The sequence below is a fragment of the Panthera uncia genome, assembly GCF_023721935.1.
Source record: "Panthera uncia isolate 11264 chromosome A3 unlocalized genomic scaffold, Puncia_PCG_1.0 HiC_scaffold_11, whole genome shotgun sequence".
NCBI classification, from domain to species: domain Eukaryota; kingdom Metazoa; phylum Chordata; class Mammalia; order Carnivora; family Felidae; genus Panthera; species Panthera uncia.
Window position 1 is genome coordinate 49482177 of NW_026057578.1, and position 13403 is coordinate 49495579.

Sequence of the window (13403 nt, forward strand, 5' to 3'; positions counted from 1 at the left end):
TATCATAACTGCCCTGGGGAGGTTTTCTGTGCCACGTGGCGCCTGGGAAGGAGTCCGAGTAGCAGTGGCTTTTCCGCTTAGACGGGGTGGGGGGTTAGCGCATGGGGAGCTGCGGCCGATTCCGAAACTTCGCTGGTGGTTTGCTAACCCTAAGTTGGGATGTGAGTGCGTGTGTCTAGTACCCTGAGTTTGCGGTTACGGGACAGGTCACGTCAGTAGCAGGAATGCGAAGGGGGTGCAGAGGTGTGATATTTACCCTACTAGAGTCCAGTAACCATGTTAGAACTGGAGCCCTCACCAGTACATTTTTGAAAGATGTAGTTTGGATTCCTTGCGACCCCTGTTTGATGGGTGTACGTGAAAGACCGAGAGTTCTGTAGTGTCTGCTGTTTTGTCCACTTTGATTGCTTTTCCCGTTGCATTTCCAGGCTTTTGGGTACTTCATAAATGGATAGTTTTCGGGTATGGCAAGGGGGTGAGGTATCTAAACAGTTTATTAACCTCCAGAAGGGCAGTAACAACTTCTTTCTACTCTTAGCAGAACAAAGATATTGAAATTAATCTCAAATCTTCTAAATTGTCTCTGTGGGGTAACTTTACCGAAATGTAGATAATATGGTCATCATTAATGACCAGAAATTGTCTATCAGGTAGGATAGGGCTGCAGGCAAAATCTGCCACCAGAATTTTGTTGGATCTCTGATCAGAGTTTTTTTTTACATTTCTAAAAGTGATTGGAAGAAATCAAAAAAGGAGTATTCATGACACGTGAGAATTATGTGAAATGCAAACTTTAGTGTCCGTAAATGGTTTCATTGGGACGCAACCACTTATTTATATATAGTCTTTTGATGCTTTTGCCCTGCAAGCAGAGTTGACTAGTTATACGTGAGACCATATGGCCTGCACAGCCATTTACTGTCTGGCACTTTGTAGATAAAATTTGCCCACCCCTGAGATACATGAGTAACAGTTGGGCTGCTGGTGTTCAGTAGAATTAGGTCAGTTGTCTTATCTTTATGTTAATAGTTTTTTCTTCTGCACTGGCATATTACAGTTTCTGTATGTTTTCAGCAGAATTTTAGAGTTAACCTCTCTTTGCTACTGTTGAAAACAAAGATATTTATTCTTCAAAAACATGACTGGTTACCCTGTTGATGGGCATGGCGAGTCTAACAATTTTGGTCATTTAGATTAACAATCACTAAAGTTATAATTACATTAATTGGAGTTAACCTTTTTTAGTTGTCTGAGATGTCAGAATAAATTAAGCATAAAATGGCTTATAGGGTACATGAAGCTTAGAGGATTGAAGCAGGTGTGTGTGTGTGTGTGTGTGTGTGTGTGTGTGTGTGTGTGTGTTTTCCTTTTCTCATGTGCATAGTTTGTTGACTGAGTCACAAATCCAAATCCAAACTCAGAGGACATATAGTAGTCTGTGTAATCCTTTTAAGGGGTTGGGTTTTTGACAGGTTTCTCTTCCTGACAAGTAGTCTAAAGGCATTCCATGACCTGTCCACCTTTGCTACTTAAAGGGAGGTGATGGTCAGAAACAGTACTTTAATTCCTTCTAATTAGATGTCTCAAGTCTTTAGGATGTTTTAGTTAATATTTGTGAACCACTGAGTTTTCCTATAGCATTTAAGATAGATTTACAGGCTCCTCATAGGTGGGCCTCAGGTACAGTACTTAAAGTTGGTTAGCTTGACAAGTTTAACACTAGTAACTAGAGGAGGTGTTATTTGTGGACTCCCAAGTTCTAAGTTAAAAAAGGGTAATTGTGAGACTTGATGTAGTAACACATAAAATGGAAACTAAACTAACTCTTCTTCTGTGTTCTACACTGTGTGTAGTGGCACAGCACTGTTGTGCCATTGCTGCTGCCCAGTGTTGGTCCTGGCCTTTCTTACCTTCAGGAAACTGTCAGGCCCTTCCTTCCCACCTCCTGTATACAAGTTCATTAAACTCCATGATCTCAGAAGAGAGGTTTGCCTTCTTGTTGGAAGTTTTCTCAGAATGGGGCATTGCTAGGTTGATAGCAATAAAATAGAAGCAACTGGAAGAGAATCACAGGTTCTCACTACATCTAGCTGTCATCAGTTGTATGCATCCACTTTGCCTGATATCCTTAAATGCCTTTCAGTTGTTCCCTACATCCCCAACCCTAGTTAGGGAAATCTTTTCAGCAGTTCTTCTTAATGCATCATCAAGATTTTCCCATCTTTTGAATCCACTCCAGTCAGCCTGTCAATCACAGTACTATACTGAAGCTACTCTTGCCAAGTTACCAGCAATCTTCACCTTACTAAATCCAATAGCCATTCTCTGCCTTCATGGTACCTATCCTATCAGCAGAGGGCACACTCCAGTTAACAGTTTACCAACATGCTACCAAAGTATTATCAGAATAGTGGTAGCTATTATTCAGGTGTGTGCACTTGAGCGCGCGCACACACACACACACACACACACACACTTCTCCAGGGTTTACGTATATTTGGAATTCTACAATCCTGTGCTTCTTATACTAAATCATTCAGGGGACAACGACAGAAGTATAAGTGTTTGTCTTTTCATAGTAAATACAGAATTGTTATCTTAAAGCTTGGAGTTGCAGTACTGAAACTATTCAGTACTATTCACTTGATTCTTTAGATTAATTCTTTAGGTTAATTTTATTGATTCTTTAGATTAATTCCAATTCTGTATATTTTCTTAATCATTAAAATTGATTAAGGATATGTTAAATCCTTAACCTATGTTATCTTTTACTAGACTATCCTCTTATTTTGTTATTGTTGGTTAGTTGGATCTAAGTCAAATATTTATTTGTCTGATTGTGCAAAACAGAATTTGACTCTTTTACATCCATGGCCAAAATCCTGTGCACAGCAAAACGGCCAGTGTGTCCCAGAGACCAGCAAGGTTTGTCATTCTTCACTTTGAGACAATGATACCCTTGATAAGAGAGGAGGTTCCACTGCCTGTGGTAAGCCAGGTCCTGCATTTCTGTAGCCTCATTCCTTTCCCTCTCTCAGCACATCAAGTGTCCTAGCCTTGTCCTTCAGAGGTCTCCATGTGCTGCACAGAGCTCCTCCTGGTGAGCAGTTTGTCTTAGCCTCTCAAGTCCAGTGCCTATTCTAGGATCCCAGGTTCTATTCCCCTACTAGGAGGAAGCAGCAACTTTCTTTTACAGTGACAGTTAGTTTTCTCATATCAATGGGGATATGTTCAAGACCCCTGGTGGATGCCTGAAATCATGGGTAATACTAAACCATATATACAGTATGTTTTTTCCTATACATACATACCTAGGATAAAGTTTAATTTATAAATTAAGCATATTAAGGGATTAAAAACAATAGCTAATAATAAAATAGAATAATTATAAGAATATACTGTTAAGGAATACATAAATGTAGTCTGTCTCTCAAGATCTCTTACTGTACCTTACTCACCCTTCTAGTGATGATATGATAAAATGGCCATGTGATGAAATGAGGTGAAAGATATAGGTGTTGTGATGTACACTTAGGCTACTATTGGCCTGATAATACATTAGAGGAAGAATCACCTGCTTTTAGACTGTGGTTGACTATGGGTAACTTGGTTGACCATGGGTAACTGAAACCACAGAAAGTGAAAATGGGGATGTATGTATCTCTTTATAGCCATCCAGGGTGATTTATGATTCTATTTCCGTCCCATTGGACAGTCAAACCTATGAGGGCAGAGACCTATGTCAGTTAAAAAAAATTTTTTTAAATGTTTATTTATTTTTGAGAGATACAGAGACAGAATGCGAGTGGATTGGGGCAGAGAGAGAGGGAGGCACAATTCGAACAAGGCTCCAGGCTCCAAGCTGTCAGCACAGAGCCCGACGTGGGGCTCGAACCCACGAGCCGTGAAATCATGACCTGAGCCGAAGTTGGATGCTCCACCGACTGAGCCACCCAGGCATCCCAAGACCTATGTCAGTTTAACTCACCAGTGTATCCTCAGAGACTAGCACTCTAGAAAGCATATAGTAGGTCCTCAATAGGTGTATATATATTTAAATGAATTAATGACAGCTTTGCCAGCCCCCCTCAATTCAGACCAGGGTCTGATGACTAGATCCATTTCATCTTCTCTTCCTCCACCTTACCTGCTGTGGGGAGAGATGGAGCAAACTGGAGAGTACATAGGGGGAGAGGTTAAAAAAGTGGGAGTTGAGAAAAGCTAAACTTTCAGAGTATATAGATGGGAGAAAAGTCTAAGAAACATACAAGCACAGTACCTTCTCATGCCAGATAATTGTGATTTACAAGAACTTGCCTCTCAAGTTGTGTATTAAACTTCTAGTATGTGTGTCTTGTGTTTACCCATCTGCTTCCCAATATAGACTAAACCAAATGAGCTGTCACCTGCCACTGAAAACTCAGTGATGATGTGACCCAAACCCTAACCTGACTTAAGAAACATTTTATGCTCCTGCCGAATATCACCATCTCTATCTGGCAACTCTTCCCACCATCCCCACTTCTCAGTCTTTAAATCTGCAACCACACCGACTTTCTTGGCACTTCACTACTTCGATTCTTGTCTGTTATGCCCACATATGATACAGCTAGGGATACTTCCTTTTCCCTTCATCCCTTCAGTTGACTACTTCCTCCTTCTTCAAATCTGAACCTGGACTGCAGTAGCTATGGAGTCTTTCCTGACTGCTCCTCATTAGTACAAGCTGGGGGTTAGGTGACCCTTATAGCATTTAACACACTATAATTTACCTGTTTGTTTACTTGTTCCTTGAGCAAAGAGGTCGACCTTTAATTACTGAATCCCCAGGGCTCAGTCTAGGATCTCAAAAAACATTTATCAAGTAGGATGAAAATGACTTTTTAATTAAAATATATATAACTAAACTTACCATTTTAACCATTTTTGAGAATAAAGTTCCGTGGTATTAAGTGCATTCACATTGTTCTGCAACCTTTCCCTCCATTTCTAAAACTTTTTTTTAATGTTTATTTTTGAGAGAGAGAGAGGCACAGAGACAGAGAGAGAGGGAATGGGGGAGGGGTGGAGAGAGGGAGGAGACAGAATCTGAAGCAGGATCTGTGCTGACAGCAGAGAGCCTGATGTGGGGCTCGAACTCACGAACCATGAGATCATGACCTGAGCCAAAGTCAGATGCTTAACTGACTGATCCACCCAGGTACCCTAAAAGTTTTCTTTGTAAATAAAGTTTACTTTATTTATTTAAAGTTTACTAGGGGCACCTGGGTGGCTCAGTTGGTTAAGCGTCCGACTTCAGCTCAGGTCATGATCTCACGGTCTGTGGGTTCGAGCCCCGCGTCGGGCTCTGGGCTGATGGCTCAGAGCCTGGAGCCTGCTTCCGATTCTGTGTCTCCCTCTCTCTCTGCCCCTCCCCCGTTCATGCTCTGTCTCTGTCTGTCTCAAAAATAAATAAACGTTAAAAAAATTTTAAAAAAAAGTTTACTTTATACAACACCCAGTACTCATCCCAACAGGTGCCCTCCTCAATACCCATCACCCACTTTCCCCTCCCTCCCACCCATCAACCCTCAGTTTATTCTCAGTTTTTAAGAATCTCTTATGATTTGGCTCCCTCCCTCGCTAACTTTTTTTTCCTTCCCCTCCCCCATGGTCGTTTGTTAAGTTTCTCAGGATCCACATAAGAGTGAAAACATATGGTATCTGTCTTTCTATCTATGACGTATTTCACTTAGCATAACACTCTCCAGTTCCATCCATGTTGCTACAAAAGGCCATATTTCATTCTTTCTCATTGCCAAGTAGTATTCCATTGTGTATAGAAACCACAATTTCTTTATCCATTCATCAGTTGATGGACATTTAGGCTGTTTCCATAATTTGGCTTTTGAAAGTGCTGCTATAAACATTGGGGTACAAGTGCCCCTATGCATCAGCACTGCTGTACCCCTTGGGTAAATTCCTAGCAGTGCTATTTCTGGGTCATAGGGTAGATCTAGTTTTAATTTTTTGAGGAACCTCCACACTGTTGTCCAGAGTGGCTGCACCAGTTTGCATTCCCACCAACAGTGCAAGAGTGTTCCCGTTTCTCCACAACCTCTCAGACATCTATAGTCTCCTGATTTGTTCATTTTAGCCACTCTGACTGGCGTGAGGTGATATCTCAGTGTGATTTTGATTTGTATTTCCCTGATGAGGAGTGAAGTTGAGCATCTTTTCATGTGCCTGTTGGCCATCTGGATGTCTTCTTTAGAGAAGCATCTATTCATGTCTTCTGCCCATTTCTTCACTGGATTATTTGTTTTTTTATTTAGTTTTTTAAAAAAATTACATCCAAATTAGTTAGCATATAGTGAAACGATGATTTCAGGAGTAGATTTCTTAATGCCCCTTACCCATTTAGCCCATCCCCCCTCCCACCACTCCTCCAGTAACCCTCAGTTTGTTCTCCATATTTATGAGTCTCTTTTGTCCCCCTCCCTGTTTTTATATTATTTTTGTTTCCTTTCCCTTATGTTCATCTGTTTTGTCTCTTAAAGTTCTCATATGAGTGAAGTCATATGATTTTTGTCTTTCTCTGACTGACTAATTTCACTTAGCATAATACCCTCCAGTTCCATCCACATAGTTGCAAATGGCAAGATTTCATTCTTTTTATTGCCGAGTAATACTCCATTGTATATATATACCACATCTTCTTTATCCATTCATCCATCGATGGACATTGGGGCTCTTTCCATACTTTGGCTATTGTTGATAGTGTTGCTATAAACATTGGGGTGCATGTGGCCCTTTGAAACAGCACACCTGTATCCCTTGGTTAAATGCCTAGTAGTGCAATTGCTGGGTTGTAGGGTAGTTCTATTTTTATTTTTTTGAGAAACCTTCATGCTGTTTTCCAGAGTGGCTGCACCAGCTTGCATTGCCACCAACAATGCAAAAGAGATCCTCTTTCTCTGCATCCTCGCCAACATCTGTTGTTGCCTGAGTTGTTAATGTTAGCCATTCTGACAGGTGTAAGGTGGTATCTCATTGTGGTTTTGATTTGTGTTTCCCTGATGATGAGTGATGTTGAGCATTTTTTCAGGTGTCGGTTGGCCATTTGGATGTCTTCTTTGGAGAAGTGTCTATTCATGTCTTTTGCCCATTTCTTTGCTGGATTATTTGTTTTTGGGGTGTTTAGTTTGATACGTTCTTTATAGATTTTGGATACTAGCCCTTTATCTGATATCTCATTTGCAAATATCTCTCCCATTCTGTCAGTTGTCTTTTAGTTTTGCTGATTGTTTCCTTCGCTGTGCAGAAGCTTTTTATTTTGATGAGGTCCCAGTAGTTCATTTTTGCTTTTGCTTCCCTTGCCTCTGGAGACGTGTTGAGTAAGAAGTTGCTGTGGGTAAGATCAAAGAGGTTTTGCCTGCTTTCTCCTTGAGGATGTTTTAAAATTTTTTTTAAGGTTTATTCATTTTTTCAGAGACAGAGCATGAGCGGGGAGGGGCAGAGAGAGAGGGAGACAGAATCTGAAACAGGCTCCAGGCTGTGAGCTGTCAGCACAAAGCCCGATGTGAGGCCCGAACTCACAGATGGCGAGATCATGACCTGAACTGAGGTCAGATGCTTAACCAACTGAGCCACCCAGGCGCCCCTTTCCTCGAAGATTTTGATGGCTTCCTGTCTTACATTGAGGTCTTTCATCCATTTTGAGTTTATTTTTGTGTATGGTGTAAGAAAGTGGTTCAGGTTCATTTTTCTACATGTCGCTGTCCAGTTTCCCCAGCACCACTTGCTAAGGAGACTAGACTGTCTGTGTTCCATTGGATATTCTATCCTCTTTGTCAAAGATTAGCTGGCCATACGTTTGTGGGTCCATTTCTTGGTTCTCTATTCTGTTCCATTGATGAGTGTCTGTTCTTGTGCCAGTACCATACTGTCTTGATGATTACAGCTTTGTAGTATAGCTTGAAGTCTGGGATTGTGATGCCTCCTGCTTTGGCTTCCTTCTCCAAGATTGCTTTGCTATTCGGTGTCTTTTCTGGTTCCATACAAATTTTAGGATTATTTGTTCTAGCTCTGTGAAGAATGTTGGTGTTACTTTGATAGGGATTGCATTGAATATGTAGATTACTTTGGGTAGTATCGACATTTTAACAATATTTGTTCACATCTTCTTTATCCATTCATCAGTTGATAGACATTTGGGCTCTCACCATAGTTTGGCTATTGTTGATAATGTGCTATAAACATTGGGGTGTGTGTACCCCTTTGAATCTGTATTTTTGTATCCTTTGGGTAAATACCTAATAGTGCAATTGCTGGGTTCTAGGGTAGTTCTATTTAAAAAAATTTTTTTAACATTTATTCAATTTTGAGAGTTAGAAACAGAGCATGAGGGGGGAAGGGACAGAGAGAGGGAGACACAGAATCTGAAGCAGGGTCCAGGCTCTGAGCTGTCAGCACAGAGCCCGACACGGGGCTTGAACTCACGAACTGCGAGATCATGATCTGAGCCGAAGTCAGATGTTCAATCAACTGAGCCACCCAGGCGCCCCAATTCTATTTTTAATTTTTTGATGAACCTCCTTACTGTTTTCCAGAGTGGCCACACCAGTTTGCATTCCTACCAACAGTGCAAGAGGGTTCCCCTCTCTCTACATCCTGCGCAACATCTGTTGTTTCCCAAGTTGTTAATTTTAGCCACTCTGACCGGTGTGAGGTGGTATCTCAATGTAGTTTTGATAGGTATTTCCCTGATGATGAGTGATGTTGAGCATCTTTTTATGTGTGTATTTGCCCTCTGGATGTCTTCCTTAGAAGAAGACCCATTTCTTAATTTGGTTGTTTGGTTTTTGGGTGCTGAGTTTGATAAATTCTTTACAGATTAAAAAAAATTTTTTTAACGTTTATTCATTTTTGACAGCAGAGAGAGACAGAACATGAGCAGGGAAGGGGCAGAGAGAGGGAGACACAGAATCTGAACCAGTATCCAGGCTCTGAGATGTCAGCACAGAGCCTGACACGGGGCTTGAACTCACAAATTGTGAGATCCTGACCTGAGCTGAAGTCAGACGCTCAACCAACTAAGCCACCCAGGCGTCCCTAATTCTTTACAGGTTTTAAGGAGGGCGCTTGTTATGATGAGCACTGCACGTTATGTGTAAGTGATGAATCATTGAATACTACTCCTGAAATCAATATTGTACTGTATATCAACTAAAATTTAAATATATTTAAAAAATTTAAAAAACATATACAAAAATTCAAAAGTCCTCATCAGGTACTTGATGTCAAAAATAAACTATGAATTTGAAAAACAGAAGTTATATATGTGACATTGACCACAATGCAGAAACAAAAAGTTTATAAGAAACTTAGCCATCTAGTTATTTAACACATACAATGAAGTAATTCTTAGCTGAAAGCAGAAATAAAAATCAATATTACAACATACAGAAATCAAATGACATTCAGAGGATATTTTATGAACTTAGCAGTATTTTGACAAAGACAAGAAGGAAAATAAATGAATTTAATTTCAGAACTTCATGTTAAGAAACATGAAAAGAAACAACAAAACAGGTTCTAAAACACTTGGCTGAGGAAATAAATATAAAAACAGAAGTTTGCAAAGTAGAAAAATAAGACAAAATGAACTGATGATCAAGAAAACACAAAGTGGGGCACCTGTGTGGCTCAGTTTGTTGAGTGGATGGCTTCGGCTCAGGTCATGACCTTGTGGTCCATGAGTTCAAGCCCTGCATCGTGCTCTGTGCAGGCAGCTTGGAGCCTGGAGCCTGCTTCAGATTCTGTGTTTCTGTCTCTCTCTGCCCCTCCCCTGCTCATACTCTGTCTCTCTCTCTCTCTCAAAAATAAATTTTAAAAAAGTTAAAAAAAACCCACAAACTTATTCCCTGACCAAAAATTAAAATACAAAAATATTTGGCCAGTGTAATTACATATGGAAAAAAATAAGGAATAAAAATGAGATATAATTTGGGGTGCCTGGGTGGCTCAGTCAGTTGAATGTTCAACTCTTGATCTCAGCTCAGGTCTTGATCTCAGGGTCATGGGTTCAAGTCCCACATTGGGCTCTGCACTGGCATGAAGCCTACTTTAAAAAAAGACAATTACAGGTATAAAGGAGATTGTGTAATTATAAAGGAAAACAATATAACCCTTGGTTTAAATTATTGAAGAATAAGAAAAACCCTTGAGTCACCAAATCTGTAAGTCCCCATGTCTTGGTGGGGTCTCTTCTCTTTTCTTTCTTTCTTTCTTTCTTTCTTTCTTTCTTTCTTTCTTTCCTTCTTTCCTTCTTTCTTTCTTTCTTTCTTTCTTTCTTTCTTTCTTTCTTTTCTTCTTTGATTTAAGTTTATTTATTTTGAGAGAGAGAGAGAGAGAGAGAGAGAGAGAGAGAGAGAGAGAGAGAACAGGGAGGGCCTGAGAGACAGGGAAAGAAAGAGGATCCCAAGCAGGCTTTGTACTGTCAGTGCAGAGCCCAGTGCAGGGCTCGAACTCATGAATCCTGAGATTGTGATGCTTAACTGACTGAGCCACCCAGGCACCCCTCACAGTGCCTTGGTGGGTTTTAACCAGCTCTTCACTTTGCTTATTTTGAAATTTTATTCTAGGTTGTGTTTGTGTACATGTAGTTTTTATTTTTTGTTTTATGTAAAAAGAATTTTCTTTGGAGAAGAGTGGGACTCTAATTGAACATGCCAAATCACATGTCGTAGTCTGACTCTTCTGACTCCTTCTCATCTTTCTTCTCATTTGTTATGGGCTAGGGTGAAACGGGTAGCAGGAGCTGCAGATCCTGGATCAGCAGAGACAGCCACAGCCCCAGTAGCAGGCATGTTGGCAAGCTTGCCAATACCCTGGGTAAATACTTTTTCTTTCAGCTCACTGATGACCTTGTTGAGCCAGTTATCATCCATCTCTATGCCTGTGCTATCCAGAATCTTCCTGATGTCCTTGGCACTGGGATGCTTTGCCTGCAAGGGTGGCCAGCAGGTCTCAGTTTTAGAGGAGCCTCATGCATGACTCTATGTTGTGTTTAAATATCAGTAAAGAATATATGTGAATGGATTAAGTCATTTGTACACAAGAAGTTTACTCATTGTTGGACATAACATTTTTCAGAAGTGTGTGTGTGTGTGTGTGTGTGTGTGTGTGTGTGTGTGTGTGCGTGTATACTGAAGTGTGTGAATTTAGATGTGTTTATCACTGAAGGTCATTTGAATTTGGGAATCCCAGATAAAGGTCTGATAGCTGTGTGGAAATAAAGACACCCCAATTGAGAACAAACAGGCTACTCGTTCACGGCTTGTTAGACCAAGGGGATCACTTACTTGCTTTTGGTAGAAGAGTGGGGAGGATTCAGGTGTGCTCTAACTGGAGCGTGTTGATATGGGGACACTGGAGGTGGCATCCTATGTGACTGGTCAGGGGCACATATTTGGCTTCCTCTGCTTGGTCCTGAGATGGAAATGAGAGCAAAAATGAGGGAAGCTTCAGTCATTGACCAAACCCTGAATTGTTTGAACTGATTGCTGTGGAGTTTCTGGCTTGACTTTCTGTGCAGGTTGTAGAGGAGGTTATGGGTCAGGACTTCCTGAGCTTGTCACTATCAGACGTAGGCATGCAGGCTTGGGAGTGGATTAGAGGTAAAACCACTTAATAGTGGAGTTAGTGAGTCCTGTCTTAATCACTGGATTTGAGGTGTCACTTTCTGTTTTATACTCTTGATTGATGTCTTTCTTTTTTGTTGAAGTGAGGTTCACATAACACTAACCACTATTTTATTTTATTTTATTTTATTTTTAAATGTTTGTTTATTTTGAGAGAGAGAGAGAGGAGGGGTAGAGAGGGAGAAAGAGAATCCCAAGCAGGCTCCGTGCTGTCAGTGTAGAGCCTGCCAGGGGATTTGAATTCACAAACCCTGAGATCATGACTTGAGCCAGAGCCAAGAGTTGGACACTTAACTGATTAAGCCACCCAGGCAGACCCAACACTAACAGTGACCAAACCAGGGCATTTGGTACATTAACAGTGTTGTGCCACCATTACCTATATCTTGTTCCAAAACATTTCTATCACCCCAAAAGGAAACTTGGTACCCATTAAGCAGTTGCTCCCCATTCCTCATTGGGGGAAATTCATTGGAGAAACTTGTGCCAGGAGGGGGATTGTTTGTTAGGATGTAAATGAAATGGAGAAATATTAATGTGTGGCTCTGGGTATTTAGATTATTCAAGGATAGTCTGGTTGTTTGTATGGATAATGCAAATTAAAAAGTGAATTGTCAAACTTTGGTGTCTAAAGAATATGTATTTTAAATTATTTAGGTCAGGGGCACCTGGGTGGATCAGTCAGTTAAATGTCCAACTTTGGGTCAGGTCGTGATTTCACGATTGATGGGTTCCAGACCCCAGCTATGTGCTGACAGCTTGGAGCCTGGAGCCTGCTTCAGATTCTGTGTCTCCCTCTCTCGCTGTCCCTCCCCCACTCGTGCTCTCTTTCTCTCTCTCTCAACAATAAATAAACATTAAAAAATTAATTTAAATTATTTAGATCAGATATATTTAGAATTATTTAGATGAGGAGCACCTGGGCGTCTCAGTTGGTTAAGTGTGCAACCCTTGATTTTGGCTCAGGTCATGATCTCATGGTTCGTGAATTAGAGCCCTGTGTCTTCACTTTCAATGCAGAGCCTGCTTGGGATTCTCACTCTCTCTCTCTCTCTCTCTCTCTCTTTCTGCCTCTCCCCCCCCCCAAATAAATAAATAAACAAACTTAAAAAAAGAATTATTTAGATCAGAACATCATTTCCATTTCCAGCCACTATTCATTTTTTTTTCTTTTCAAAATTTTATTTAAATTCTAGTTAGTTAACATACAATGCAATATTGGTTTTAGGAGTAGAATTCATTGATTCATCACTTACATACAACACCCAGTACTCATCACAAAAAGTGCCGTCCTTAGCACTGGGTGTTGTATGGAAACCAATTCAATACAATAAACTTCATATATTGAAAAAAAAAAGTGCCCTCCTTAATACCCATCACCCATCTAACCCATCCCCCACCCTACCTCCATCCTCAATTTGTTCTCTGTCATTAACAGTCTCTTATTAAGGTTTGTTTCCCTCTCTTTTTACTCCCCCCTCCCATATGTTCATCTGTTTTGTTTCTTAAGTTCCACATATGACTGAAATCATACAGTACTTGTCTTTCTCTGACTGATTTATATCACTTGATAATACATTATAGCTGCATCCATGTTGTTGCAAATGGCAAGATTTCACTCTTTTTGATGGCTGAATGAAATTCCAGTGTGTGTGTGTGTGTGTGTGTGTGTGTATCTATATATACACAGTAGTCTGTGTCAGACACACACACAGTAGT